Source organism: Notamacropus eugenii, chromosome 4 (genome assembly GCF_028372415.1).
Source record: "Notamacropus eugenii isolate mMacEug1 chromosome 4, mMacEug1.pri_v2, whole genome shotgun sequence".
NCBI lineage: Eukaryota > Metazoa > Chordata > Mammalia > Diprotodontia > Macropodidae > Notamacropus > Notamacropus eugenii.
Genome location: NC_092875.1, coordinates 118,883,867 through 118,911,817, shown reverse-complemented (window position 1 = coordinate 118,911,817; position 27,951 = coordinate 118,883,867). Strand labels below are relative to the sequence as shown.

At 37.4% G+C, this 27,951-nt stretch overlaps 1 protein-coding gene and 1 pseudogene across 1 annotated transcript in view; one reads left to right on the top strand and one right to left on the bottom strand.

The window, feature by feature from the left end:
* Positions 1–27,951, top strand: part of NSMCE2 (NSE2 (MMS21) homolog, SMC5-SMC6 complex SUMO ligase) — a 287,807-nt gene that overhangs the window by 9,946 nt on the left and 249,910 nt on the right. The gene's annotated exons all lie outside the window — the stretch shown is intronic.
* Positions 6,895–7,485, bottom strand: LOC140498715 (charged multivesicular body protein 1B2-like; annotated as a pseudogene).

Here is a 27,951-nt window from a genome sequence, read left to right as displayed (position 1 = left end):
CTGTTTACTTTCAAAGATGAGGAGATGATAATGTGTGTCTCCTCCAAAACCTTATCATGAAGGGACATAGAGTGTGTCTAATTAGAAGGCCTGGAAGTGGTTTTGTTTGTTATGTCTTGATGATCTAAAGAGAAGGATGGAAAGACGGGATGAGGAATACCTGGGTTAGGGGTGGGGAAGGAAGAAAAGGAAAGTAAGGTAAAATTATCTCATATGATTGGGATGTACAAGTAGAAATCTATACAAACAAGAAAGGAAGTAGGTGGGAAGAGCTGCCATCTAGACCTCACTCATCTGAACTGGTCAAAGGGAGGGACGAATACATACATATATACACAGATTTGCACATACAACTATGTTTCACTCAGCAATGAAATAGGAAGGAATGGGGAGAAGGAAGGATGAGAGGGATGGTAGATGAAGGGAGGGATTAAGCATAACAAACTCTTTAAGTATGTACACCTTTTTGAGGTGGCAAAGAATGGGATTCTGAATGGGATACCCATCAATTGGGAAATGGCTGAACAAATTATGGTATATAGGTGGAATGGAATACTATTTTACTTTAAGAAATAATGAATGCATGGTTTTAGAGACACCTGGGAAGACTCTTATGAACTGATGTAGAGTGAAATGAACAGGACCAAGAGAACACAATAAGCCACAGCCAAACAACTTTGAAGTAGTTAGGAATTCTGATTACCAAAAGTGACCAGCCACGATGCCAAAGGACTAATGATGAAACATTGCTACCCGCTTTTTAACAGAGAGATGAAGACATATACAATGAGATGTACTATATATGGAGCTGGACATAAATTTTAAAATTAGAGAGTTAGACCAGATGGTCTGTAAGTCCCTTCCAGCTCTAGGTTTGGATTCCTTGACTTAGATAAAGGCATTGATGGCATGCTTATTAAATTTACTTGTAACACAAATCTAGGAAGGATATCTTCCATGGAGAATTCCTCTTTCTAACTCTCTATTACTATCAAGGTACCACCATCCACCTAGTGACTCAGGTTTGTAGTCATTCTCAGCTTTTCATTCTCTCTCCCCCGTTCTCTCATATCCAGGCTATTAACAAATTCTGTCAATCCTGTCTTCATAACATCTCCTGTATATGCCTCCATTTCTCCTTTCACACTGTTACTTGCCCTAGTGCAGACTTTCTCCACTTCATGCCTGGACTATTGTAATAGGCTTTTGGTTGGTCTCACTGCCTCACATCTTTCTGCTTTAGTCCATCCTTCACTCAGGTATCAAAAAAATCTTCCCGAAGCACAGATCTGACCATGTTACTTTCCAATACGTTAAACTCTTTTCTTGTAGGATTAAATTAAATCATCTGTTTGGCTTTTAAAGTCTTTCACAACCTGGCCCTCCCCCTACATCTTCAATCTTCTTGTGCCTTGATCACTGCCAGTGACTCTGATCTAGTAACACTGGCCTGTTTGATGTCCTTGACACAAGATACTCCTCCCAGTTCTGTGCATCTTCACTGGCTGTCCCCCACACCTGTAATGCTCTCCCTCCTCAACTCTGCCTGTTGAATTCCTGATTTCCTTTAAATCTCAGCTAAAATCTCACCTTTTGCAAGTAACCTTCCTTCTTTTCCCATGATCTCGATTCCTTCCTTTTGAAATTACTTCCGGTTTAATCTTTATAAATCTTGTTTATAGGACAGCTAGACGTAGTGGATAGAGTGCCAACCCTCGAGTCAGGAAGACCTGAGTTTAAGTCCAGCCTCAGACACTTATTAACTGTGTGACCCTGGGCAAGTCCCTTAACCTTTTTTGCCTTAGTCTCCTCATCTATAAAATGGATTGAAGAAGGAAATGGCAAACTACTCCAGTATCTTTACCAAGAAAACCTCAAATGGGGTCAAAAAAGAGTCACACATGCCTGAAATGACTACCCAGCAACAAAATCTTGTTTATAAACAGTTCTTTTCATGTTGTCTCCTATGAGACTGTGTGCCTCCTGAGAGCTAGTACTATTTTTTAACTTTTTTTTAATATCTCTTATGCTGGCACATAGTAGATACTTAGTAAATTATTGTTTACTTGACTTGGAGTCATGTTTACTTGACTTGATTTGGAGGACATGGGATTCAAAAAAGATCTTGATAAAAGAATGGTTCTTATCTAATACAATGGAATTCAGTAGAGATTAATATAAGGTCTTAGATACAGGTTGAGAAAACCACTTCTAAAGTACAAGATGATTGAGGCATGGCTAAGTAGCTACCAGAAAAGGATTAGGGTGTTTTAGTGAACAATCTCAATATGACTCAACATTTTGAAATAGTAGCCACAGAAGCTATTATAATTTTCAGCTACACCAAGAGGACATTGATTCCAGGAATAAGGAGATGATCATCTTTTTATGTTTTGTCCTGGTTAGACCACATATGGAGTATGGTATTTAGTTTTGGGTACCACACTTGGTAGTTATTTTCAGACTGAACATGGTGAGGCATAGGCAGGAGGAGTGTTATTTACTACTCAGCAGAGTGGTTCAACTCAGTCCTAGCATCTGGGTTGGTCTAGCCCAAGGCCCCCTTGTCAAAGGTGTGTTCTACCTCCAAGTTCGATCCCAAGGATTCCTGCTTCCTCCTTGCTTTCTAGGATTGTGGGAGCCCCAGATATTGGCCTGTGAGAATCCTTACAGCTCTAGATCAACGATACTTTTATTCAACTATGGAGCCTGCTCCTGTCCTCCTTGGGGAGGAACTCATTTCCACTACTCAGGGGAGAAGCTTAGCAGGGGAGTAAGACCCTCTGTTGACCAGCATTGGAGTATACAGGGGAGGAAGCAAGCTGCTGATTCCTGCGCTACACTGGGAAGTTGTAAAAAGAGGGCAAGTTGTTGAGGCCTTGTGGGAGGTGAGGATATAACACTGCTTTACAGATTTTGCTTGACAAGAGAGGAAAGGTTGACCTTTTGGAGATGCTTCCAGGAACATGTTATTTGTACCTTCTAAATTATCAATCCTGCTGCCAAGCTATGTCTGTCCCACCTTAGTTATAGCTCTTCTGCCCCCATGGTACATCCCCCCACCCCCACTATGCATTTTTCATCTTGGACTTGTGAAGTTCATTTTTTTAATGTAAGTATAAATTTAATATTAAATTTCATCTTACTAGATTCAGCCCGCTAATCTAGCCCATCAAAATCTTTTTGCATCCTGTCATCTTTTGGATTAGCTATCCTTCCCAGCTTTATGTTATCAAAAGAATTTATAAGAATGCAGTCCTTGCTGTTACATCATTAATAACAATATTAGAATAGATCCAAACACAGATCCCTAGGGTAGAGGTGGGAAAGGACTGTTCTGGATATTTACTTAAGAGTTGACATAAAAAATTAATGAGTACTCTTTGAGTTTGACTGTTCACTTAGTTCTGAACATAATTGTACTATTATCTCATCTACAACTTTCCATCTTTTCTATAAGAGTAGTTTGAGTTTACTTTATTAATCTTTTGCTAAAATCTCAGTGAACTATAACTATAGAACTCTTCTGATCTGCCACTTTGGTAATACTGTCAAAAAAGAGAATAAAGTTTGTCATGAATTGTAATCACTGCTTGTCTTTTCTAGACCTTCACTAACCATCTCTTTCAGTTCAGTTCAACTTAACATACATTAAATTAACAAACACGCTAGGTGTCTACTATGTGCCAGATATTGTGGTAAGTGCCCAAGATACAAAGACAAAAAGGAAAAATGAAACCATTCCCAAATATAAGCTCCCATTGTACTGAGGATGGGGACCAGCACAGAGAACATCATGTAGACAGATAAGTAAATATACAGCATACACAGAAATACATACACAACATTTTTTTTTGGTGAGGAGAGGAGTATTTACAACTGGGGAAATGAGACAAAATCAACTTTTGTTGGAGTCAGATCTTTGACCAAGACTTCAAGGGAACTAAGAGTTCTTTCCAAGAGGTGGAAGTAAGGATGGGGAACATTCCAGGCATATGCAAAGACTAAGAGTTAGAGTATCACAGGGAACTTCAGGAAGACCAGTTTTTGCTAGAATGAGAAGAAGACTAATGTGTAATCAGAATGGGCAGATAGGTTAGAGTGAGATTTTGAAGGGTTTTAAATGTCAGTCATAGGTATTAGTATTTTATCCTAGAGACAATAGGGAGCTAGTGAAGATTCTCAAGTAGACAAGTCTCCTTGGTCACACAAGTCCTTTAGGAATAAAAGTTTGCCAACTATGTGGAAGACGGATTTGAAAAGCGAGAAGCTGGCTGTAGGAAGACAAATTAGGAGGCTATGTAATAGTCCCTGTGAGGATTCATGAAGGCCTAAACTTGCATGGTTGCAGTGTGAATGAAGAAAGAATGTGAGAGATGTTGAGGAGGACTTGGCACCTGACTGGGTATGGGAGCTGGTGATGGAGACTGAAGAATAAAGAATGACTTCGGGGTTGGAACTTGCATAAGTGGAATAGAGGTGGTGCCCTGGACAAGAAATAGGGGAAAAATCAATAAAGGAAGCATTTATGAAGAACTTAATATATTAGAGGCACTATACTAACCACTGATACAGAGGAAGGCAAAAGCATGGAAATAGGCCCTGTGCTCAAGGAGCATACACACTAATGGGGAAGATAGCTTTTAAATACATAGGTACATATTAGATACATGCCAAATAGAAAGCAGGTAACTTTAGAGGGGAAGGCTCTAGTGTTAGGGGGACCTAGGAAGAACTGAAGAAGGTGGCAAGAAATTGGGATGTGAAGAGGCAGAGATGAAAACGGAGGGTATTCTCAGCAATGGAGAATGGCCAATGAAAAGACATAAAATGATGGAATAAAGTGTTTTTTCAAGTTAACAGATTTTTAATTATAATCTTTTTATCCAAGTCAAAAGAACAAGTTACATACTTCAGCAATGTTCCAAGGAGAGTTTATACTTCATAGGTATTTCAGTCTGTGATAATTATCTTCTCTGGCTCCCTAGAATATTTCAGTAGGAATAAACACACCAACCACTTTCATACAGAGAAAAAAAGCATCACTCATTTAACAAAATATGGGCTGTCTACATGGAGACAGAAATACCCCTTAGTCACTTACCAAGAAACTTGTATACAAAGGGTCTGGTGCTCAATAGACAGTACAGTTATTTTTCATTTATTTACTTGTTCATGTATTTTTCATTCAAGCACTTCTCATTTGCAGTGGAAAATACTTTGGATGAATGGGTAACACTTGTTTAAGAAAGGTCTGTCAAAAGGCTCTTGTAATTGCACTTGGAATGCCTTTGTGATTTACAACAGGGAGAATCATTCCTCCATAAAACTTTGTTATTTGGAAAAAACAAAATAAATAGTAATGGAATTCTTTTATGGGGAAAGCTTTCATTAGAGGGGTAAATTACACCCCCCACCCCCCATCACTGTATTCATTTAACCTCCATTTGTATACTTGCTACAATATGTTAGTAACTTACTGTTTGGCTACCATAAATAAAAACATCATAGCTGTGTGTGAAAATTTCACATTTCAGTAAATTAACGAGCCATTTGAAGAGTCTGAATTGACACTTGGGCAACAAAATTCAGTGACTCAGTCCTCTCTCATTCCTACTCAAAATACCCCTAAACTATTTTAACTTCCACTTGACTGGATGAGTGTTTATGTTGTTTGTATGGTGAAACTTAAAGTCTTTTCATCCACTTTAGATTCCCAGTGAGTAATGAAGTGTTACTGTAAGACATACTGGACTAACATATTTAGTTTCAAAAATAACGCTACCGATTTCTTTGTTCTTGAAATTTTTGTTTAAAAGAAAATAACAAGTCAGGGTATCCCTGAACGAATCAACAATAGTCCCTGGGAATGTGTATGGTAAGAGTTCTGCGTAAATTAATATAAAAAAATGTCTAATAAAAATCTGACAGGATAATTTCTCAATTTTATCATTTTACCGGAGAGAGAAGTATGGAAGTCCAAATATGACTTTGAATTAACCACCAGATCTTGCAAACAGCAAATGTGAATGAGTCTTAATCTTTCCTGCGAATGAAGTAATGTGTCAACTTTTTTTCCAGGTGATTAGGGGTGAAGATGATCATCTCATGGAGATTTTAGAGAAAACACACACACACACACACACACACACACACACACACGCACACACACCACAAAACCACAAGAAGTCAGAATATGGTGTGAAAATGCATATGATAATCTAAGCTTTAAAATATGAATACAGACTAAAAGCAAATCAACATGCGCACAGTACTGTTCATCCCAAAATGGAGAATGATGTGTTTTGGACCATGTGAGCAAATGAGAGTTCCCCTGCCCCATTCCATTCCTACTTTTTTTTTTTTTAAATATCTCAGTACTACAAAGATAAAAAGAAGATGGAATGTGAAATATTTCAATTTAATAACTAATAAAATCTAAACAGGAGATGAAGTATTATGGCATTAAAATTTTGACTCAATGTTTAATGAAGATGTTTAAAACAGAATGAGGTTGAACTTTTGTTTCAACCTAAGACACATGTGTAAGGTAACCTTCACATTTTGACTACACTGTTCAGAATTACCAAGGCCAGTAAGAATGCTGGCTCCCTTGAATTTCTAATCATATTTGTAAAGAATTGCAAACCCAAAGCATCTTATTCTACCAAGTATTTGAACATTCCATATATGTATCTATACACACATAACCCACAGACACATGGTTGTCCTTTGCCTTCGAGGAGGACCAAAATGACATCACCATTGTAAAGTGAAATTTCAGTGTCCGACTGTGGCTGATCAGACCACAGACACATACATACACAGAGATACACACAGAAGGTTTCAGAAGTAAGTGTAGTGAACAGCATCACCACATTCTTTGTGTTACACTTAATCACAGAGGTGGATAAGTCTCTAAGATAGTTTGTCCTGTTCTGTTGAAGCAACACTTGTGCTGATAGAACCACTCTGACCCTGTGGGAGCTCCGTGTTGATATCAAGGTCTGCTTCATCTGCAGTTTCTTGAAGGAGCATATCTACTTGGTTTTGTAGAGTTGTTAGCGTTACAGTGCTGCTCATAGTGTCTTCCATTTATTGTGTTTGAGCATCTCATATTTCAGACGGGTGTTCAAATTTGTCCGTTATGGCAGATATCTTTTCAAGGTTCATGCTCCTCCATGTAGCATCTGTAGACTTAACTTCACCTGCCATTGATTTATTTACCTTGCCCACTGGCACTGCTGTCTGAACTCTAGCTTCTATAGGATCTGCTGAGCACTCACTCAAGAAATTAATTGCCTGGTTTTTCTGATAGTTTGTATTTTCAGCATGTATTCATGCAACTTCTGTATTGCCCTTTTGACTGGCCTTTTTAATCTTGGTCTTTTCAGCTTTTTCTTTTTTATTACACTTTTTGGCATTCCTATTAAGCTCTTTAGCAGCAAACTTTAGGTTAAATAGATGTTTTTCCATATTCGACATGGTCCAGCTGTTTCTCTTGGGGGTGATATGAGTGGCTATGGGGCATTGGAGCTGCGTGGACTGTAGCCTGCAAGTCAACAGAGCACCCTTGCTCCCACTTGCATGGAGCTGACTTCCTGGAATGAATTTTTTGAGGAACAGCAAGTAGGTTGCTACCTAGACGATAGAATGCATGCAAGGGAGGAAAGGGTGAGAAGACTGGAAAGGTAGGATGGGGACATTGAAAAGAATTCTTTTTTATATTATTTTTTTTCAATGAAAAAAAATTGCTTTTCTCTTTTCTCCCCACTCAATCATTTAGAGAAAGAAAAGAAAAAAACCTTATAAGTATGAATAGTGAAGTAAAACAGATTCCCACATTGGCCATGTTAAAAAACAAAGTCTCTGCAACCTGAGTCCAGTTACTTTTCTGTCAGTAAGTAAGTAACATGATTCATCATTGTTCCTCTGAGATCACAGCTGATTGTTGTGGCATTATTGTATGAATTTTGATCACTTTGCTGTGTATCAGTTCACAAATGTTTTCCCTAAATTGTCAAAGGGTTCAGTTTGTGAAGAACCGTATTTGCCAAAGAGAGGCCTTGGAATTTGATCCTGGAAGTAATAGGGAGCCAGTGGAGTTTATTAAACAAGAGTGACATGGTTAGATGCCAGCTTTAAGGAAAATCACTAGCCCCTGAGTGGAGGATGGATTAAAATGGGGATAATCAATTGGTAAACATTTATTCAGTTGCCTACTATGTGCCAGGCATGAATGCTAAGTGCTGGGGATACAGTCCCTGTTCTCAAGGTGTTTACAGTGTAATGGGGGTGACAACATGTAAGCAAATATATACAAAGCAAGCTATATATAGGATAAATGGGAAATAATTAACAAGGGGAAGGCACTGAAATTGAGAGGTTGGGGAAGGCTTTCTGTAGTAGGTGGTATTTTAGTTTAAACTTAAAGGAAACCAGGGAGGTCAGTAGTTGGAGCAGGGGAGGGAGAGTTTTTCAGGTATCTCCCAGGAAATACCTGGAACTGAGAGATGAAGTGTCTTGTTTATGGAACAGCCAGGAGGTCAGTGTCACTGGTTTGAAGAGATGTGGAAGGGGAGTAAGGTGTAAGAAGACTGGAAAAGTAGGAGAGGGATAGGTTATAAAGGACTTTGGAAAATGCCAAACAGAACATTTTATATTTGAGCCAGCAGGTAATAGGGAGCTACTGGAGTTTTATGAGGAGGGGGATGATGTGTTCAGAGTCAGGAATCGACATTAAGAAAATCACTTTGGTGTCTGAGTGGAGGATGGATTAGACTGGGGAGAAATGAGGCAGGCTGACTTACCAGCAGTGTGGTTCAATAATCCAGATGTGAGGTGGTGAGGACCTGTACCAGTATCAGAGAAGAGAAGGGGGTATATTTGACAGATGTTGCAAAGGTGAAATTGACAGGACTTGGCAACAGATTGGACATAAGGAGTAAGACATAGTGAGGAATCCACAGTGACTCCTAGTTTGTGAACCTGAGGGGCTGGGAGGATGGTATTGACATCAGTAGTAGTAGGGAAGGTAAGAAGCTAGGAGTTTAGGGGGAAAGATAATGAATTGTTTTGGACATTCTGAGTTTAAGGTGTTTACTAGACATCTACTTCAAGATGTCTGAAAGGCTGGTAGAGATGCAAGATTGGAGATCAGCAGAGACTGGTGTAGAAAAGATAGATTTGAGAATTGTCAGCATGGGAACTGATAAGATCACCAAGTGAAGGAGCATAGAGTAAGAAGAGGACTCAGGACAGAACACTGAGGAACACCTTTTGTAAAGGGCATAATCTGGAAGAATATCCAGCAAAGGAGACAAAGAAGGAGCAGTCAGATAAGGAGGAGGAAAACCAAGAGAGAGTGGCATCCTGAAAACCGAGAGAGAAGAGAGTATCAAGGAGGAAAGAGGGACCAGCAGTATCAGAGACGCGGAGAGGTAAAGGAGAATGAGGTTTGAGAGAAGGCCGTTGGATTTGGTAACTAAGAAATTATTAGTAACTTTGGAGAGAGCACCTTCATTAGAATGGTAAGGTTCAAAGCCAGATTGTAAAAGATATTAAAAGATTGTAAAAGTAGAGTGAGAAGAGAGAAAGTGGAGGTACCTACTGTAGCAGACAGCCTTTCCAAGGAATTTAGCTATAAAGGGTGAATCAGATGGAGGGGGATAGTTACTGGGGGCAAGGGAGTGGTGGTGGTGGTAGGAGCATCAAAGCGAATCTTTAAAGATGGTGGAAAGATGGGCATATTTATAAACAGTAGGAAATGAGCTAGTAGAGAGAGAGATTGAAAATAAAGGAAAGAGTGGGCATGACAGAGGGGGCAATCTGTTGGAAGAAATGGGATGGAACGGGACTGCTTTAATAGGTGGTGGGGCTAGCCTTGATAAAGAGTAAGGCCACTTTACCTGTCATAATAGACAAGGTGAAAAATGATGAAGGCATTCACTAGAGTGGTGACTGAGAGAAGAAAATGTGTGCCAGAACTGTAGCAGGAGAAATATCAAGATTTGGGAATTGGTTGGATATGGGGAGTGAATGAGAGTGAGGAATAGAGGATGGTACCATGACTATGAACTTGATAGACTGGGAGGACTGATAGTGCCCTCAGAAATAAGAAAGAAGTTCAAAAGATGGGAGATTTTGGTGGCAGGAAGAGAAAAAAATTCTGTTTTAGATATGCTAGGTTGGAGATGCCTGGAGATCGTTTAGGTAGAGATGTCTTGCAGGTGATGTGGGATGGCATTTCAGAAGAGAGAGAAGTTTGGATGCATAGATTTCAGTCATTTAGGAGATGATAGTTAAATGCATTGGAGACCATAATAGAAAGGGAAATCTTATCCTAAATAACTACATAAAAACTTAGGAAAACAGTCTCTAATAAAACCTGCTGGGAAAACTGGAAAGCAGTTTGGCAGAAATTAGGTTTAGGCAAGCTTTCCACCAAATTCCATAATATACACTAATACACATATGACCTTAATATTAAAGTTCATAACATTAAAAATTTAGAAGAGAAGTAGATTAAATTCCCTTCACAACCATGGGTAGGAGATATATTCTTAACCAATTAAGGTATACAGGCAATTGCAAAAGATAAAATAATGATTACATAGAACTTAAAATGTTCAGAAACAAAATTAGTTTACCTAGCATAAGGAAGTAGTCAAAAAGGAGAAAATCTTTGTTTCAAATTTTTTCTGATAAGGGTTTGGTATCTAAGGTACATAAACAATTGATATGTGATATATATCTCATGATAAATATATCTGTATAGAGATGTTAGATACTTATATTTATAGATTTTGATAGATATTTATATAAATAAGACCTAAATCCATTCCCCAGCAGAAAAGTGGTCAAAGACTGTGAATAAACTATTGTAAAAGAATTGCCAACTGTTAATGACTATATAAAATAATGCTCTAGATCACTAATATCAAGAGAAGTGCAAGAAATCCCAACCAGCCTGTGGTTTCACTTCAAACTCTGCAAATTCACAAAGATGACACAAAACAGAAATAGTGTTGAAAGAGTTGCGGGAAGATTGGCACAGTAGTGCCTTGTTGGTGGAGCTATGAATCAGTACCACCATTTTAGAAAGCAATTTGGAATTATGCAAATAAGGTATCTAAAATGTCCATACCTTTTGACCAAGAGATTCTTTTTCTAAGTTTATACCCCAAGGAAGTTCTTAATGATAAGAAAGCCCCTATATACACCAGAATATTTATAGCAGCACTTTTGAAATCAAAGAATTGAAAACAAAGTAGATATCCATCTATTGGGAAATGATTGAAGAAATACTGTAATGTATGAATGTGATGGAATATTAATGTGCTATGAGAAATAATGAATATGATGAATATAGTGAAGCATGGAAAGACTATATAAATTTATTCAGAGGGCTGTGAGCTGAGCCAAGAAAACAATAGTACTACAGTAATGTAATTGGAAAGAACAGCCATGAAATAATCAAAAGGGAATGTTTGCAAAAATACAGAGAACCAGCCGGGATCAAAGGAAGAGATATGAGAAGACATATGGTATAGTGCATATTTTTTCGGTGTGCTTATCAATTTTGCTGAGGTTTTTTGGTCATTTTTTTTCTTTAAAAAATATCCTTATATGGCATGGTTCTCTGGGAGAAGAGGGGTAGGAATCTTGGGGGAGGAATTATGATAGTGTTTTGTGTTTGTCCTTCGTTGCCGAAGAAGACCATGCCATCAGAGAAATAATGACATGACTTGCACTTGACTTTGTTTTGGGGGAGGGAAGGCTGTGCAGGTCACCAGCCTCACTTCTTCTCCAAAGCCATCTGAACCCAGTGACCAGATATTCATCAGGATGACTGGAGATGACCCAGGATGAGGCAGTTGGGGTTAAGTGACTTGCCCAAGGTCACACAGATAGTGAATGTCAAGTGTCTGAGGTGAGATTTGAACTCAGGTCCTCCTGACTCCTGCACTGGTGCTCTATCCACTGTACCACCTAGCTGCTCATGACAGTGTAATAATAAAATGGTATAATAAAATTTTTTTAAAGAACAAAGGAAGCTATTGTAAAAGCAGTATATTCATCAAGATTATTTGGTATTTGGTTAAGAAATAGAGGAGCTGATTAGTGGAATAGCTATATAGGTATACAATATAAAGAAAGAAAGTAATCTAATTGCCTAGTATTCAGTAAATCTGAAGGATTTACTGTGGTAAGGATTCATTCAATAAAACCTGCTGGAAACACTGAAAAAGCAGTATGGTAGAAATTAAGTACAGACCAATGTTGTCAAACTAAAATAGAGATCCCTGCAAACTGCATATTGATTTAGAAAATCACAAATTAACATCTGTATTGCATTTTTATTTATCTTGTTAAATATTTCCCAATTACATTTTAATCTGGCTCTGAGTTTTGCTGTTGTGAATTTAACTCCTTTAATATAGACCATGGTCTTACAGGTATACCAAGAAAAGCTCCAAATGGATTCTAGATTTAGGAATGAAAGATAACATAAACAAATTAGAGGAGCAAGAAAGAGAGGAGGGCTATGTGACATTCTTGTGGAGACTGAATCAACAGCACTTGTGAAATGTTTAGCAATGGGGCATTGGATGGAGTGAGACTTAGACCTGGGGATTGGCAAGATCGTGAATCTTGAAAACTATGACTTGAAGAATGACGATCCTAGAGAGAAAAAGCTAAATTTGTGGGCCTTCTTTTTCCAATATCTTCATTTTATAGATGAAACTGAGGTCTAGAGAAGAAAATAACTTGTTCTTATGCTTGCTGCTGACGTGGCCTTGGTCATGTCACTTACACTCTTTGGGCTATAGTTTGTTCATTTAAAAATTGAAGAATTGAATTTAAAAACAGGACTGGATAGTCTCTTTTGGCTTAAGAATTGATTCTCTGATCTAAAGTCACATAATGAGTCCTTGTCAGAACTTGGACTTAAACCCTGAATCCAGTGTCTTCCTGGTCACTACAAGACTCACCTTTCAGAGTTGTTCATTTCTTTCTGGACATTATTCTAGAAATTTGAGTGGCTGCCAGCAGATAAAGAGTAATGTTAGGTTAACTTGTATGGACCAGTAGGGATCATGACAAGGGGAAGGGGAAAGAGGAAGGGAATAAGCATTTGTTAAGTGCTTTACAAATAATATCTCATTTGATCATCCCAACAACCCTGTGAAATAGGTTATATTATAATCCCCATTTTGTAGTTAATGAAACTAAAGCCCCGAGAACTATTGTTCGGTCTTTAAGAGAGCAGGAAAAATTCCACCAGGTGGCAGCAATGCTCTTCACATTGCTTTCCTAGTTAGCCGTGGGCCTAAACATTTTTGTAATTGAGGATGTGCTACTTTTGGATTGTTGTAAAATAATGCTTAATGTCAATTGTTAGGTTATTTGAATTTAAAATCATAGAGCCTGAGTTATTCTACATAAAATGCTAGTGCCTTCTTGCTGTTCATCCCCTCCAGTTTATCTTGCATATGCATAGTTGTTTGCATGTTGTCTCATTAGACTGAGTTCCTTGGGAGCAGGCTTTGTCTTTTACCTCTCTTTGTAGTCCCAAGGTTTATTGTTTGACTGACAGACTATTGGTTGACTGATAAAAAGGTAAACATGTGATTGTCCTATCTGAATTTGTTTTTCCTCAGTTTTTCTGGAGAGGACCAATGACATCATGGGTGATGCTTTGACTTGCATGTGAATTGAATTAGAGTGAGGCAGAGCTTCACAAAGCTGTCAGTCTCATTCTCTCTTGCGGAGTCATTGAAGTCCAGTGGCAGGACTGCAGTCGAGATGCCTGGTGATGGCCTGGGATGCAGTGGATGACCTCATCTTGCACTCCATAGCACTTGCTCGAGGCAGCCCTTGTGGTGACTGGAACAAATTGTTCTCATCTGCCTGTTCTCGCAGGGATGTCTCCATATGCTTAGGGTAGATCCCCTTAATTCACCAAAGGGTTTGAGGCCTGTCAGTTACTTGTATTAAAGGTACTCGCAGATTGCCGTTTTCTAAGCTGTATACCTTGTGCTCATTCATAGAATGTACATTCTGTTCTCCTAAGATGTATTAATAGATAATTTTATTGATTGGCTTTTCAGTTATCTAGGGTACTCTAAGTCTCATTTATTGAAGGTATATACATATACTGTTTCAATATAGATACATAGACTTAATCTGGATTATAGATAAAACAGTATTTACTGACTTTTTAAGTTACTGGATACTTATTCTTTTATCATTCACACTAAATCTATTTTTAATTGGATATTTTCAGAAAGGCATATTGCATGAGCATTGTTTCATGTGTATACTTTTCCTCTTCTGTCATTAGGCCAATGACGTCTTCCCAGGCAGTTTTGGAATGTTAAACTGTAGTGTGTAATGTGTTTTCCCTTTCTATTGGTTTCCTTACTTAGTGTGAAAGCTGAGTAATTTCCTTTTAAAGTGCTATTGAGATTTCTGAAGGATTTGGCATGCCTCTCCTTCTTTGTGTGACTGTGGAGTCTCACTCTACAAATTTCAAGTTGTCAAACATCTACAGTTTTCCCCCTGAATATAATGACTCCTGAATTGGAGTCATTTCTTCATATGATGGAATGTGAATTTTTGAATCCCTTCCTTCCATTAATTCAAAATAGACCTTTTTGAAGTAACAAATCAATTAGATTTTAATTTTGTAAGGAAAATCTGTGGAGTATATAAATATTTCTTTACTCGTTTGGGATTTGTAGAATAATCTTAGAACTGATTTTACTTTTTAAGTTTTTGAAGCAAAAACATACTTTTAGCTTTAATTGACTGAAAGAATTGTGAAAATAACTAATGCAGAGGAAAAGTTATTGAGCACTCATGTTAGGAAATTAGATTGGTACTGTGTATATTTAAATAATTGACTTAACTATGAGCACTGATAATCATCTCTATGGTGAGAAAATATTTCTGGAACATTTAGCCAGTTTTCTATGATATTCTTGTAGGATGATTTGATCTTATTAAATAAAAAAATTCCACTATAAAAAAATTGGGGCTTTTTTCTGTTCTTATATCCTTCTGCCCTTAGCAGAGGAAGTAATGTATGATTAAATTCTTCCTAATCTGTGAAGTGCTATACTTAAGTTCATTCTTAATATTTGGGGTAGTCCACTTTTTAATGAGGTGTTCACCAAAGAATAATGGTAATATAAGGTAGAGGAATCAGGTCCTTCAATTTTGCTGTTTCAATTCAAGTTAGCATAATATTGTCTGAGTACCTATTATATGTAAAGGACCTTGATAAACTGGTAAAGTACCATATATAAGTGTGAGGTATTACCACCATCATCATCCTCACCACCATCATTACCACGCTTGGAAATATTCAGAGAAGAATTAGACACAATTCCTGCCCTTGGGGAAACTTAGAGTCTAACAGAAGGATGAAGACATGTACATTCTCTATCTTGTATTTATAATCATTTTTTGCATAAGCTGAATAAGAGAAGTATCAAGTTTTTAGAGTATGAGAGATCGTTTGGAGAACCAGAACATGATTTATGGGGATCATGAAACTTGTTCCTTAGCCTTGAATTATATGTGTGTATACATATGTATATTTATATTTATATATTTGTATATTTATGTATACAAATACACAGCTATAAACACACATACACAAGATATATATATATAATGAATATATACACTATATATTAATCACTAAAATGGAATTCTTGTTGAATCTGTGAATTTCAGTTATTGTTTCTCTTTCCTCAAGATGGTTGATCTAGAGTTGATTGGTTGCATTTCAGGTTTTTACCTAAAAACTTCACAGCACCTAGCTTTTTACTTCACAGTAAAATTTGCCCCTACTTTAAATGCCACATTTGAATTTACATCAAAGTAGTTTTGTATTGTGGAGAAGCTTGTGGCTGAATGAGTTTTCCTGGTGTTAGATACACTGTAGGTTAAATCTCTTTCTCTCCAGCCAGAAACCCCACAGCTGCTGTCAAGAATTAAGTCTGCCAGCATTTGCCCTTGGCAGTTCTCTTGTTGAGACTCAGTGTTTTAGGCCCTGCTTTTTCTTTTGTAGGTGTGGCACTTCAACCTAGAGCTCAGGCCGAGTTCCACAGTGATGTACATCTTGCTTCATTGTCTTTTGGGGCTAAGTTGGCAAGAAGTGTGTTTGTGTTCCTTTAATTCATAGAAAGACTGGAGGAATTTACATTTGGACTGTTCCTGAACAAATTTTCTGTTAAAGGAAGACTAATTCCCAGGGTTCAGATTGTTTTGCCTTTAGTGTAAAGTGGCTTATTGGAGGAAGGGTTGATTGAACAGTGCTAGCATGTACAACTTCATCCATAGTTCATTCCTTCTCTTATACATATTGAAGGTGAAAGTTGATGGGCTATAATATAGGAAACCATAGTATAGTTCCATATCCACAATTCTTATTGATGAATGAATAAGACCTACTTAGAGAAGAAACCATTATGTGAGAAAGGGTTCTTTTGAATGAATTCTAAACATTGGAAGAGTCCAAAGTTATCTGCTGGAAGAATGGTGGTATGTATTGAACTTGTACTGAAACACAGCAGTGCTTGTGAGAAATGCTGCCTTTTGCTCAGAGACTTGAGCAGGACTGACCCAGTCCTTCTTCTCTTCAGTAAATAAGTTTCTCCCCATCACCTTGAGGATCAAATATGAAAGAGTCTGGTGTTCAAAGCCCATTATCACTTGGTCCCTGCTACTATTCCAGACTTCTCGCACCTTATACCCATGATATCCTGTCTGTGATCCAGTGACACTGGCTTCCTGACTGATCCTCCAAGCGTTGTGGGGAGTCCTCAGCTATCCCCCATGCTTGGAATGCCATTCCTCATCTCCACCTCCTGACTCCCCTGGCATCCTACAGGGCTCAGCTAAAATTCCAACATCTCCAAGAAACTTTGCCCCAACCCCCTTCATTCTAGTGTCTTTCTTCTAGTGATTATTTCCAGTTGATTCTGTACATCTCTTATATGTAGTTATTTGCATGTTCTCTTTCATTAGACAGTGAACTCCTGGAGAGTAAGGGAGTGACTTTGCCCTTCTTTATCTTCCCCAATACTTGCAGAGTGCCTGAAACCTAACTGGCACTTAAATAAATGCTTATTGACTGACTCTTCAGTTCTTTGTTTTCTGAGGGCAGGGACTTTGCTATTTTTGTCTCTGTATACTTAGGCCTAGCACTTAGTAGGCACTTAATAAAAGTGGCATTTATATATTTTAAAGCTTTAAGGAGTCTGGAAGGGTGTGCCATTAGGTCTTTGTCTCAGGGCACTAACAGCTCCATTGAAACCACTGGACTAACCCAGTTAGCAAGAATGATAATTAAAACAGGGAGTTACTTCCTGTCACTTCCATTCAGAGTAATCTATTCCCTATTATGTCTTTTTTAGCAGTACTTTCTTCTCTTTGCTCCTTGTGCTAGCCCCGTGAGCGATGCTTCTTTTGTATATTTTTGACATTTTCTGTATTCATGATGTTTATGACTTTTCACCATTCCCAGCTGTCTTTTTTTCCATCTTAACTCGTACTGTCTCCTGATTACTATTCCAATGTTCTTTTTATTATGTCAAGCTGCCTTCGTATTGGGTAAAACCTTTCCACGTACTCAAATGTCTACTGTCTGTTTATATGCATGTAATAAATGAATTTTTTAAGGCAAGTGCATTTAATAAAGAACAACTTTCTCACATGGTGTCATATTATTGTGGAATTTTGCTGTAATCAAATTGTTCAGGGGTCAAATTTATTAGTTGTTGACCTCAACTCAAGTTAAAGAACTCTGCTGATGGTGAACTGAGGGAAAGGAGAGGAGGAAGGTGGATGTCTCAAGTTTTGACTTATTTAAACTGAAGCAGCAAATAATATCATGGCTCTGGCGCTGACCCTTTCCTCATCTTTCCTTTTCCCTTATAGCAGGAATATTGCAGGTCAGGGAGAAAAAGTTTTGGATCTCATAGATCTTCAATCCTCAAAATGATATAAACCTGCACAAAACAAAGTCTTTATAAAAGATAAAGACCTTTTGCAAAATAAGCCACTAGAAAGTGTGGAAAGAGAGACAGTAGTTAAGAGTAGGGAATACAGGGTCTGGCTTCCAGGGCAGGGGCAGGGACTACCTCATACTTTTTTATCTTTGTCTCTTAAGAAGAGACAGGAATAGGAAGTTAGAGTGGGATAAACTGGTGACTGAAGTGGAGACAACTAACTCTAGTCAACCCAGGTCAGGTTTGTGTAGCTTGGAGCCAAAATGTTTTCCTTTGAAATCCATCTTTAAATTCATAATGGGAAACAGTTGAGAAAATATGTTATGATAGAAAGAACTTCACTTTATAGACAATTTTGGTGTTAGATGCACTATTCAGAACATAAGTTTCTGTTTAGATCTGTGGAGCCTGTATTGTATTCTATGGCTTCAGGTTGCACTCCTAATGCTGACTACTACCATCCTATAAATGAATGTCTGTGATAGAATGTGGTTTAGTCGTTACAAATTCTTCACCACTACTAGGAGAAAATTTATAATGCATGTCTTACTGCTGGAAGTTCAATACTATCATCTTTGTATAGAGGATCATAGCATTTTACACTTGGAATGGGGTCCTTTTGACTCATCTTGTTAACCTTCTCTCACCCTCATTTTAAAATTATAAATAATTTCATAAATTATTGTCTGGCATTTTTAAGGAATGGAAATGTGTTCTAAATTTAGAAAATTTTGTAGAGAACTTTGTTTCAACTAAAAAGGATCAGAACTGTTGTAGTTAGATTAAAATAGACATTTAAATTAGGTAATCAAGGGAAATATTAGGCATTTAATACATTCCTGTTGATTGAAGTGTTGACTGGAAGACGCATTCCTTTTTGGCTTGTTAATGCCCTTTTTTTCTTGGTGCTGGGTTTTCAAACTTTTTGATCTCAGGACTCCCTTTGTGCTCTTAAAAATTATTGAGGACCCCAAAGAACTTTTGTTTATGTGGATAAGTCGTATACATGTTAGAAATTAAAATAGAATTTTAGAATATCAATTTATTTAAAATAATAATAAATCTGTTACATATTAGCATAAATAATGTTTTATTAAAAATACTTTATTTTCCAAAACAAATGCAATTTGATGAGAAGAATGGCATTGTTTTGCATATTTTTGCAAAACTCTTTGAAGTCTGGCTTATTAAAAGACAACAGGATTCTTATGTGTTTCTGCATTCAGTCTCTTGAAATGTTATTTTCATTAAGGACCATGAAGAAAATCCAACTACATTTAGAACAGGGAGGATGATTTTAATAGACAAATAATGTTTTAATATTATTATGAATCTTAACTTCCTGGACTGAACTAGTAGGAGTCTAAGATAACACTTTGCAAATAGCTGTTTTAATGATATGCTTTCTAGTATGCTTAGATAGTATTGTAGTTTGTTCTTTCATACTTATTAAACTTCATTCTTCTGTATTCTTGTTGGGAAGTATTTGAGGACATTGGGGGTAGTAGCAGATTTTTTTGATATTGAAATCATTTTTATTTTCTCTGAATCTTATTTATTCTTTCACAGTTTACAGACTACAAAATGATCTTTACCTAGGTGCTTAATAATTTGGAAGCATAATGCAAATGTTCAAATCTATGTACATACTAATTTACACATCATATCCCAGTAACACCCAGTACCTTTCCCAGGTTCATATGAAGTCCCAGAAAGCCCAACTCTGGGGGAAAGAAAAAAAGGAAGAAAGGTTCCAGTGCTCAAATGGGAATTATTTGGAGGTATCTCTTAAGAGTTTGGCACTTTCCCAGATGATGGGCATTGACTTTGCTTCTACTTCTTTGCTACCACAAAAAATACTACTAAAAATAATTTGTTTGATCTGGCACCTTTCTATCTTTGGTCTTCTTAAGTCTATGCCTACCTGTGAGATCTCTGGGTTAAAAGGTATAGAGATTTTAGTCACTGTCTTAACACATTTTAAGATTGTTTTCAAGAATAATTAGACCAATTCATAGGTCCACTAACAGTGTGTTAATGTATTTGTCTTTTCACAATTCTTCCACCATTAACTGTTTCCATTTTTAAATTGTCGTTGCCATTTTGTTGAATGAGAGGTGAAATTTCTGAGTTGCCTTAATTTTCATTTTTCTTAATGATATGGATCAGACTTTCATAGAGTTATTTATATAATGCAGTTCTTTTGAAAACTCTTTTTATTATCTTTTGACCACTTACCTTACTAGAGAATGACTTTGTCATGTATAATATGTTAGTATCTTGGAGAGCAAGACCATAACATATTTTTATAAACTGATAATATCCTTTTGCATATAGAATAAGTGTACAATAAGTATGTTATTTGTTTAATCCTGTTTTGTTGGTTGTGAGAAAGTAAAGAAGTAAAGAAAGTAAAGAAAAGGGAGGAACAAAGAAATACATTAGAGAAAAAATGAGGAAGAAAAGGAAGAATTTATTATTTCACTTAAATGGGGGATATGAGGAGAGTATATGAACATGGAGGACCATAACAATGACCATCAATGGGATAAACATTATAAAATAAAGAAAGGTTGTAGAATGGATTTGAAAGCAGAATCCAACAGTGTTATTTACAAGAACATACTTGCACCATCAAGATTCCCAGAGAGATAAAGTGAGGGATTAGAGTAGAAATTGTGCTTTAGACAAATTTTAAAAAGTAGGAGTTGTCATAATCTCAGACAAGGCAGTAGTAAAAGAGGTTAGTAGAGAAAATGCTTTATGCTTTAATGCAGACATATCAAACTCATGACCCACTCTGTAAAACTTCTGAGTATCCCAAACCAGATTAAAATTTGGAAATATTTGACCAAATAAATATACATGCAATTTAACATGGGTCACTTTTAAAAGTTTTTATGTGACCTGCAGAAGTCTATTTCTATTTGAAATTGACACCACTGTTTTAATGCATTATAGAAAAGAAAATAACATCAATATGTAATATGTGTTTAATCATGATTTGTTATTACATTCATCAGAATTCTTGGCTTTCAAAGTTGTTTGTTTTTACATTGTTGCCATTGTTATATAAATTGTTTTATTCTGTTCACTTTATTATGCCTCAGTTCATATACGTCTTCACAAATTTCAGGGAAACCTTTTGGTATTTCTTAGGGAATGATGATATTCTATTACATTCATATTCCATAGTTTGGTTAGCTGTTTTCCAATTGATGGACACTCCCTTAGTTTCCAGTTCTTTGCTACCACAAAAACTGCTGTTAGAAGTCTTTTTGTATACATGAGTTCTTTTCATTTGATTTCTTTAGGGTGTAGGGCTAGTAGTGGTATTACTAGGTCAAAGAATATGTACTTTTTAATGACTTTTTTGGGGGCATAGTTTCAAATTGTTTTGCAGAATGGCTGGACCATTTCACAACTCTGTCAACAGCTCTTAATGTTTTAGTGCATTAATAAAAGGAAGCTAGGGTAGGAGCACCAGGCTTGGGGTCAGGAAGACCTGTGTTTAAATCCTACCTCAGATACTTTCTAGCTGAGCAAAGTCACTTAACTTCTCTCAGCCTCAATTTCCCTGTCTATAAAATGGGGATAATAGCACTTACCTCACAGGGTTGTTGTGCGGATCACATGAAATTGAAGAAGATGACATAAGTACAGCTCTTTGCAAACCTTAAAGTTATCAGTACTAGCTATTCTTATTATTAATGTACCTGTTTTCCTGCAACCCTTCCAGTATGTCATTTTCCTTTTTTGTTAACTTTGCCAATCTTATGGATATAAGACTGAACCTCACAGCTTAAAACTCATAAGAAATGAGTGTATTATTTAATTCTACAACAGAAAGTGGTCAATTTTTTCCTAACATTGGTCCAGTATTAAAAATACTGATTGTAAACTGGTCTCATAGATTTTTTTTGATATAAAACTGGTATAGTCATTGCTGCCTCAAAGAGTCTCATATGTGTTGTTTTTGTGATCTGTAGCATGAGAGATCCTGCTTCAGGATCATTTGTCCATTGTGTGTTCTTTCACAGGTTTTCAATCTTCAAATGCTAGTGAAGTTTTAGGATAGGTAGTCCTAACTGCAGGACTGAGTTGTCAAAGATAGCTTGAATACTAGGACCATCTGACTTAAATTCTTTATCAACATCTTCTGGGCTGGTTGTTGTTTACTTTTGAGGGTATATATATATCACTTCCTTTTCATCAAATCCCATCTGTATCATGACATCGACAGCTTATAGACCTGGCCAAAATTCTCTTTTCCTAATCTTTTTGAAGATTTTCCTGGTGTCAATGATAATTTAATAAATGGGAGCTGATGAGGTCATCAAATGAAGTAGTATACAGGGAGAAGAAAAGAGAAGAGCACTCAAGACAGAAGCCTTGCTTATGGTTAGTGGGCATGACTTGGATAAAGATCCAGCAAAGGAGACTGAGCAGTGGTCAGAAAGGAGAACCAGGAGAAAGTAGTGTCAGGAAAGCTTACAGGAAAAATAAAAGAGTAGTGAGAAGAGGGTGATTGGTTGTTTCAAAATCTTCAAAGGTCAAGAAGGCTGAGGATTGAGAAAAGGTCATCAGATTTTGCAATTAAAAGATCTCTGGTAACTTTAGAGAGAGGAATTTTGTTTGAATGTTGAAACTGGAAGCCAGACTATAGAGAGAGTTAAAAAGAGAGTGAGAGGAGAGAAAGTAGTAGGTTCTATTTTAGAATGCCTTCTCAAGTTTAGCCACAAAGGGCAGGAGAGATATAGGGTGATAGCTAGTGGTGATGTATTGATGTATCAAGTGATGGTTTTTTTCAGATAGGGGGAGATACAAGCATGTTTGTAGACAGTAAGAAGCATCTGGTAGATCAGGAGGGATTGATGATATGTGAGAGAGTTAGGTTACATAGAGGGGTCAATCTGGAAAAGCTAAGATGGAATGGGATTATTGGTCTTTGTAGAGGGATTTGTCTTGGCAAAGGCAAGGGTCACCTCTTCATTTGAGATAGGGTTGAAGGAGATAATGGCAGAAGACATCTGAGTGGTATGAGATGAGGAAAGGCAGAGAGGGAACTCTTGGTGAGTGGCCTCAATTGTTTCAGTAAAATATGAGGTATGATTCTTAGGTGAGAAAGTAGAGGCAGAGGAGCCATGGGAGGTTTGAAGAGGGATGAAAAACTGTTGTGGTGAGTGGGATATTTGAGTTAATCAAAAAAGTGTTAAAGGATTGCCTAGAAGCATTGAGGCCCACTTGAGGTTATGTAACATAAATTTGTAGTAGACCCAGTCCATGTGGTTTTATGCTTTTCTCCAACTTGTTTAGCAGCATATGTGTAGAAGCAAAGGCAATGGATGATGGGATTAAATCTGAGGCTTGGCAGGGTAAAATCAGTAGGACAACAAAGAGGACCATATAGAGTTAAACTGGGTCACCAAAGGTTCACTTAGAAGGAAAAGAAGAGAGAATTGCTAGTGCAGGGGTGATGGCTGGGGAAAGAACTGCGGAGCTGAGGGTTTGGAGGTTGTACTGTGGACAGAGAACTGGGGTTTGAGGTTGACAGGCAGCAGGAAGGGTTGATGACACTGACTGAGTTCAGATAAAGGAATTTCAGAGTTCATTTACATGGGAGTGATAAGATGAAGGGCATTTTTGTGTATGGCTGTAATGGGGTGCAGTAGGTCGTATGAAATGAATAGACTGAGGAACTGGGAGATTAGGGTATTTGAGAAGTATCAGTAAGAATGTTGAAGTTCCTTAGTATGAGGTCAGAATTTAGGGGGAGGAGGAGAGAAATTCTGTGAGCCAGGCTTTTAACACTTTGAGGAAGGAAAAGAGATGTTCTGTAGTTAGGTAGACAACAACTGCCAGAATTTTGCTTGGGTGGTAGATAAAGATTAAATGGAGAGATTACAGTGTGATATCCATAGAGGCAGAATCTGGAAGTGACAGTGGGAAGCAGGGAGTATTCCAACTCTTCCACCTTGCTCAGTGATTGAGGGGAATGACTGAAACTGTAACCAGTGCTTGGAAAGGGTGACCAAGGGGAGCTGTGAAATATCTTTTAATGGGAGGAATTAGGAAGATCACTTTACTCATAAATGTCTAGTATATGACAGATCTTTTACTAGATATTAGACACACAGATGCAAAATTAAGGTAGTTCTTGCCTTCAAGAAGTTAATATTTTAATGGGGGAACAATATATAGGGAAGTGGTAGCTAAGGAAGGGTGTTTTAGTCTGCAGAGTCACAATGTTGTACTATAAGTAGTGATTTTCAAGCCCTTTTCCAAAGCTTATCATTTCCAGAATAAGAGGTGGAATATTGGCATTATGGTATATATGTAACAGCTTAGCAAATGGGAAGATGTTTTGGTTGAATAAGGCAATAGGTGGGACCTTAACATATGACTTGGGGATGGCTAGAAATCAGCACTTCCTAAACTGTGGGTTTCGACCCCATATGGGGTCATGAAACATTTGACAAAAGTAAAAAGTTTCTAAACATGCAAAATCCCAAAATTAATTTGAAATCAAACGTAATGGATCTGAGGGGTTTCTGGCAGTACTTGCCTGTGTTGCATCCTGCACCTTCACTGCAGTCTTGGTTATGAATTACAAAATATGTGCCTTTTGAACTGCACATGTCCTTAGACCATGTAGTGCCAATCAATATTACCAAAACCCAAAAAGGGGTTGCGAGTGAAAAAAGTTTAAGAAGCCCTGGGCTAAATAAGATGGTTGTAGTGACTTTGTACTTACTGGTTCATCATTCAAAATTACTTGGAAGATATCATCTCTTGAGATTGTGTCTGGAGGGTGTTGTTCCAGATGAGGGTTAGGGTTTGGGGGATGAGGAACATGGCAGATGTTAAGAAGCTTGAGGTGGATGGTCTACGGATGTTTATTATAATAAAGCCTGCTGTATAGCAAACAGTGCCAAAGTAATAATGTTCCATTTTAATTGAAAAATGGAAATCAGGGTTGTTGTTTTTTAAATTGTAGGAGTAGATGGGATGAAGAAAGATTAAGGTAAGGTAATTTCAGATATGGTAGTCAAGGAAGTGAAAACACTTGTGGTTAAAGACAAGAGTAAGGATGTGACCTTGCCTGTATGTTGCTGATGTGGAATAGATGAATTGGACTTGGATGTTGAGTTAATTCATGAACTGGAACTGGGCAAGTCTTAAGATTCTTTTATATGGGCTATGTGGCACGGTGGATAGGACACTGGCCTTGAAATTAGGAAGACATCTTCTTAAGTTCAAATCCATCCTCACACATCTATAAGCTATGTGACTGTGCACAAGTCACTTAACTCTGTTTGCCTTAGTTCCTCATCTGTAAAATGAGCTGGAGAAAGAAATGCCAAACCACTCCAGTATATTTGCCAAGAAAATCCCAAATGGGGTCATGGAGAGGTAGACATGTCTGAAGTGTCTGAACAAATCTCACAGAAAAGTAGGTTTGTGAATTGCAGTTGTTAAACAGAGATAACAGAAATTGAGCTAAGATAGGACCATCTTTTATGCTATCTATATGTTAGGAAATTGTACAGTAAAATCTAGTTTCTCTGGCATTCTGTCAGCTGAAAAGCATGACTCTTTTATGAATTGTCTGTATAATTGATGTTTATAGTTATGACCTTGAGGCACTGAAGGGTTATAAAGTATTTTCTGAATCATCAAGGATCAATCGTGTTGTATTCTCTATAGTTGACATGCCATAGTATTAAATGTATTTTATTCTAATTTTATTGCACTTAAAACTTGTTTCACTGTGTATAGTTTGTACTAAACTAAGTAGCTTCTTGTTAAGCTGAACCCCATATTCTCACATTAGAGATATGAAGAAATTTAAATTGGAGGTGGATTAGTAAGATTGCATAATTGAAAATAGAAAATTTAGTTTGTATACTTGAAAATGGGCTATCTCGCCCAGTATGCTAGCAGAATTTTTATTCTAGAATTCCACTTTAGTTTTCTGCCTTTATGTTAGCATAATTAAAGTGTTACACTAAATATAGTTTCCTTTATTTGTAGTGATCAGAAATAAAGATGGATGGCTCTTGAGCTAATTTCTCCTCAGATTCTATTTTCCATTCATCCATTTAAAATGACTTGTTCTTGCTAGTAGGAATAATGCATTGGGGCCTGATTCCAAGGCCAAGTCTCTCTCCACTAAGCTGGGCCTTTTTGTGACAGAAGTTTAGCATCATTAAAGCACGAAGGCTAATTGCTGACGGCAATTCAGCTACTTACCTCTTGCTATTTATTTCTGGACCCAGTTGATTCATGGTTTGCATTGTCTTTCTTGGGGGAATTTATAGATCGTCCATGTTCTCCGCCTCCCGACTTTCCTGGTTTCCTTCAAGTCCCAACTAAAATTACAACTTCTAAAGGAAGCCTTTCCCAATCCCTCTTAATTCTAGTGCTTTTCCTCTATTATTTTCTATTTGTCCTGCATGTTGCTTATTCATACATGCTTGCTTATCTTCCCCATTAAATTGTGAGCTCCTGGAGGTGTGGCATTTAAAAAGACATGATTTCTGGGTAACTTAATCATTTTTAAAATAATGCCAGCATTTTAATAAAAGGATGGTCATTTGACCATTTTTCTGTTAAACCAAAGATAATCTGTCATCAGGCTCACAATTTATATGCCCATTGGAACACCTTGGGGTGTTCCCAAGGATGGCAGTCAGCTCTGATTGGCTAACAGTTAGAGAATGAATATTATAATGAGGGGCAGGACCTGAATTTTGATTTTGTTATTTACTTCTAAGTTAACCCCAGTCTTGAGCAGTGTATTCAAAGAATTTGTCCCCACCCAGATCTGAGGAGAGCACAATGGCTACCTCACCTGGATGGGGATCTAGATAGAGGAGCCTTCAGAGAAAGAGGTCTTGAAATGAGGTTAAAAGAAAAAGGAGGAAATCTGAATCTCCCCAAATCACTGGTTATTAATAATCATTTTTCTTAGAGGTTAGGGATTGTCTTTTGCCTCTTTTGTTATTCCTAGCACTTAGCACATAACCTGTAAGGCACATAGTATGTATAAGTGCTTATTGATTGACTGTTCAGGGCTGGACTGACTCAGGTCAGTCTTCTGGTAGTTTAGGTTCAATCCTGCAACTAAATGAGACATTAGTTTTGCTATTAGTATCATCTGGGCTTTTCTCCTCACAAATTTGATGTCTTTATCTTCTTCTGACACTTTACTACTACATTCTGTATGGGATAAAAGACGCTTACTCAAAATTTTAAATAAACAAAGAGGCTTCTCGATAAGAACAGAAAAAGATTTATTACAGTTCTCATGAGAAAGGGGCGTCCCTTCACCAGGATGGGACTAATCTGATGGAAGGAGGCAATTTACAGAAATCGGAGCATAATCTTATACCCTAACACTGAGAATCCCACCTCCCCACTATCCTACCTCTCCATTGATTGGGAGGCGGGTTTACAATCTAAGTTCGAAAATCTAGACAAACCGACAAACCCCGTGAAATTTTCACCTATCCCAACACAATTACCTAATTTAATACCTAACTTAACTGCTGATGTGGCTATTCTACAACTGAAGTAGAAAGGAGGGGAGGGGGAGAAGGGGGAGCTGGTAATGTTGATGTGGCAGCAGTGTAACAAACAAAGGGGAGATTTGAGTAACTTCCAAGTTTCAGCTAGAGTTCACAGCACTATCACAAAGAAAGAAGGAGGGGGTGGGCAACTGACTGTTCACAGGCCCTGGGAGAGAAACCTGTCCCGGGAGAGAAACCTTATGGAAAAGAAAGTTTATTTAGAAAATACAATATTCCCCATATTTTTATTATGAAAAGTCTTCACAATCTCCTCATCTCACTCAGTTCCTCTACACCTTCATTATCATATGTCCCCCAGGGCAGATCTCTTCTATGAATACTTGATCTAACTT